Genomic DNA, 4,292 nt, shown 5'->3' on the forward strand with positions numbered 1-4,292 from the left:
CCAGCCCCAAACAGACCTGCTACATTCCCATCACTAGGCCTTTGCCCCGGCGGGGGGCCCTCCCCCCCCCCCCCCCGCCCCTGGGAAAGCCCTTGTCAGGTTTGAGGAGATACCTCATATCCTTTGAAACCAGGCAAAAATCCCTTTTTCTGGAGGAGCCAATTTTCCCAGGAGAGATTCATCTCTCCCTGAGGCACTTAGCCCCACCAGATACTTTTTGTGCTTCGTTGTTACTTTCTGTGATGATCATGTTACCCTAGCATGTTCACTCAGCGAGGGCAGGGTGGAGCCTTCCCAGGGCCCTGCACACAGTAGGCCCCCAGTCACCCTTCCTTGAATGAACGAGCCAACTGCTTAACAAATGGAAGAAACCCGTTCAGTTTCTTTTCAAACACCTTGTGGCCCACAAGACAAATTTGAGCCCCACCCCCTACCAGTTTGAGACCCTTGCTCTAACGGCCAACAGCACAACCCCCCACTGGAGGTGCTCAAGTGCCTCTCAGACCAAGGTACGACTGTCCATTTGGGAAGGAAATCATGTCCTTCATCTGCCAAGAAGGCCAGTTTCTCTGTCACCGTCACTGCAAATGGAAGCCCACCACTCCCTCTTACCTCCCTGAGGGGGTTGGGTCCCTAAACCCCTGGAGCCGAGAGAGACTCTACATTCAGAACCCAACTTCCTGTCCCAGATTGGAGTCCAGGGTCACCCAAAGCACCCAGTGATGTCCCCGAGCCATAGGAGCAACTGCAGGGAGAGCCCAAGATTTCTCTCTTTGTTCCAGAGAAACAGCTCCCCATGGGAACCCCAGAAATTCATCCCCTGAGGCCAAGGCCTCCCTGCTTGGGAAATTAACACATCTGTCAGCTCTGAGCGGAAGGGACTCAGCCTACAGACTGACAGACCTGAGATGTAGTCATCAAGGACCCAAAGATGGGGTCTTGGGGCATCCCTGGTCTCCACTCTCTTCCCCCAGAAATGTCTCAGAGCCCACCAGGTGCACAGGACACAGGGGTAGGGAGTGAACAGACCCAGCCTGACTTCCTCCATTGCCCAGTCCTGTGGGAGAGGTGACAACAGATGCATAATCCTTTCAGAGACAGAGGCCTTCAAGGAAGAAATTCAACAGGGGGAAGGAGTAGGGGTAGGTGGCAGGGGAGGGAACTGCTTTGGGCCTTTCTGAAATGGGGGTCCTCAAGGACGAGAGGACATCAGCCATGTCAGGATGTGGGGGAGGGACTGCCTGGTGGAAGAAATGGCAGGTGCAAAGGACCTGAGGTGGGAGCGTGCTGGTCAGGTTCCAGGTGCAGGGGAAGTCAGTGTGACTAAAGCACAGTGAATGAGGGGCGCTACATGGGGCCTCAAGGGTGGGGATGAGAGGGTGGACTGCAGAGCAATGGGGAGTCATGGAGGGTGCATGAGCAGGCGAGGGCTGTGGTCTGATTCAGGATTTTCAGAAGACCCCATGGCTGCTGTGGGGAGAAGTCCTGTCAGGGCAGGAGGCCAGGACAGCAATTGGTGTCCTTGTGACAACCAAGGACTCCTTGTGACAACCAAGTGACTCCTTGTGCCAACCCTCCTCAGTTGCTCCCTTCTGAGGGCCCTGCCTTGACCCCAGGCAAACCTGGACCTGGAGGAGATCAGGCCAGGAAAGCTGACAGGCCTGAGGCCTCCTTGGCCCTGGCAGAGGGTGGGGTGATGGTGGGGGGCCTAGGTGGGGCTCACAGGTACCTCCACTTGTCACAGTTCAGATGTCACCTCCTGTTACTGAGCGCCTACTGTCTGCCCAGGCCCACATGCCACCTCATTTACACACAGGACCTGCCTGACCCACAGACAGCCCAGTGAAGCGGAGATTGCTAGCCCCGTTTTACAGAGGAGGAGCCCGTCTTTCCCAGGCCACACAGAGAGACCCCCAGATTCTCACTCCAGCCTGGGCTTGAGCCCTGGGGCTATCTGGCTGTAGCCCAAACTCGCCACCCCTGCACGGTCTGGGAAGTGAGCCTGGAGCACTGTTGGGATCCTAGACACTCATTCCTCGGCCTGAAGATGACCGGGAATCCTCACAAGCTCCCAGGGCACGGGCCCAGGAAGACCCTTTTGGGGGTTGAGAAATGGGACCCAACCTCTGTGTGTACCTCACAGGGATTCAAGGGCCAGGGTTGGGGTGAGCTCTCTGACCCCAAAGGGGATCTCAGTGTATGATAAATCCTCTCTGAAAAATGACATCTGTGCATATGTGCCTCCAATCTTCTGGAAGGCCAGACCCCTAACATTTCTACACTCCTTGCATCTGAGTTGGGGGTCCCTTTCCCCTCTTAATTTGCATCTTCCATATGTCTGCCCGGTTGGGTAATGATTTAATGAAATAAATCATTAGTTGGAGATAGGATGTAAAACTGAGCTCAACTGGCTCAGGTCACAGGGGCAGCCACAGAGCTCAGAGAGGGGCAGTGATCTGTCTGAAGTCACAAAGAGAGGAGTGAGAGAAGGCTGGGCCCCCCGCTCCTGGATTTTATTCTTTGGCAGTGGCCCAGGAATAGCATTGAGCCTATCTTTTTTCTGAGGGGCCTGAATGTGTCCATCTGGCCTCAGTCTCCCCTCCCTGCAAAGTGGGGGCTTCAGACCAAATAAGCAGCTTCCGACTCCTGAAGGTGAGGCTCTGGGCCCTAAATGTTCTGAAATTCCATTCCCTGGAATCCAAGATTCACTCCTTGACTCAGACAGGCAGTGGTAGGCAGACAGGGGGACAGGATGGAGCAAGGCTGACTTCTCCCAAAGTCCCTTTGACCTTTGTAATCAAACTCCACACACTTGTCTTTCCAACTCTAAATACTGTTTTGAACCCACTTTCTTTTACCCCAATAGTCTGAAAATTCTTATCACTGGATGCCAAATGTCCAGAGGTCCTGACCTTCCCGAGTGGGGATTCTAGGCCAGGACAAGCATGAGGCCTCAGCTATTTCTGACTTCACAAGTCAGCAACAAAGGGACAGGAGATAGCCAGGTGGACGGGTCGGCCCTGTCTGCAGCCCTGGACCCTGAGAAAGGCGGAGGGGGGTGGGAGGAGCGTAACTGCAAAAGTAACACTTTCATGTCAGCTTGTCATGTGCTGACAGTCTCGCAGGGCTGTGACTATCGTTCCTGTACCCATTTCCCAGGTGGGAGAACTGAGGCACAGGAGAGGGGGTGGCCCAGGCAGCTGTGATCCCCCACCCAGGGCTCCACACCCCCTATCCTGCCCCCAGCCATACAGGCACCCCATGGGCTGTAGGGCCCGCATTCTCCTCGTGAAGCTCAAATCCCACGGGGCAGGCAAGGGTCATGGCAGTCACAGGCACACATGCATGGTTATGCCACACGCAGGTCTGGGGCAGTGACACAAAAGAGCACAGCCATAGCAGGAAGGCACCGGGCTGTGTACAGGGGCTTGGAGGGCATGCAAAGGAGTGCATCCCAGGAGAGGAGGACACTCCAGCTCACAGACCAGACATACAGCTCACACACACATACAGGGGCTCACGGCCCCCCAGCTCCCCAAATGACATCAAAACCCTCAGACACAGGCCCCTTGGGCATACAACCTCTCAGAAACATAGCCCTTGGACTCACAATCCTTTGGACACACCCTCCCCCTCGAACACACCCCTCCGACTCACACCCTTTGGACACATAGCCTCTCAGGACACACAACCTCTCAGACTCACATCCTAGGACGCACATCTCTTAGACACACAACTCTCCAGCACACAGCAGCACACTTGGACCTCCAAACCCAACCCAAACCACAGATGCCGTTCTAAAGACACCACACAAACCTTGGCCCGACGCGACACGCACCTGCTGGGCCTGGGCCCTCTGGACGCTCAAGTACCAGCTGGGCAGCAGCAGCACAGAGCTCGGAGCGCAGGGCGGCCACAGGTGCCTACGGGACGGGCGGCCCCGCCCCCTCGGGAGCTGATTGGGTGGGGTGGGGATCATTTGTATATAGGGCGCGTTCATGAGCCGTGATGGGCGGGCACTTGGGCGCGTCCCCGCCCCGGGAGTTCTGGGCACTCGGATTCAGACCCCGGAAGACGCGGAAATGGGGAGGGAGTGTAATGAAGAAAGGAGACCGGAGAGGGGGCTGGATCAGACCCACCAGACTTCCCCCACCCTCACTAGGCGCCTGTGACCTTACTACTGTGACCCTGGCGCTAATTCGGACCTTGTCTCTAATTTGGACCACGGCTAGCCCCAACTCTAGACTTATTCTAAACTGAGTGAAATACAACTCTGACCCAAGACCCTGAAG

The 4,292-nt window shown here is 56.0% G+C and overlaps 1 protein-coding gene across 5 annotated transcripts in view; it reads right to left on the reverse strand.

The window, feature by feature from the left end:
• The window catches only part of MEF2B (myocyte enhancer factor 2B), an 18,770-nt gene extending 14,831 nt beyond the window's left edge, over window positions 1–3,939 (reverse strand). The window contains exon 1 of one of the 5 annotated variants that reach the window (XM_040445015.1): window positions 3,839–3,937. The gene's annotated coding sequence lies outside the window, so the exon portion shown is untranslated. Of the gene's footprint in view, window positions 1–3,816 lie in introns of all 5 variants that reach the window. The other 4 variants (XM_040445011.1, XM_040445013.1, XM_040445010.1 and 1 more) reach the window with 4 other exon arrangements.
• Window positions 3,940–4,292: the final 353 nt, after the last annotated feature.

The sequence above is a fragment of the Herpailurus yagouaroundi genome, unplaced genomic scaffold (assembly GCF_014898765.1).
Source record: "Herpailurus yagouaroundi ecotype Mexico unplaced genomic scaffold, PumYag 193, whole genome shotgun sequence".
NCBI classification, from domain to species: domain Eukaryota; kingdom Metazoa; phylum Chordata; class Mammalia; order Carnivora; family Felidae; genus Herpailurus; species Herpailurus yagouaroundi.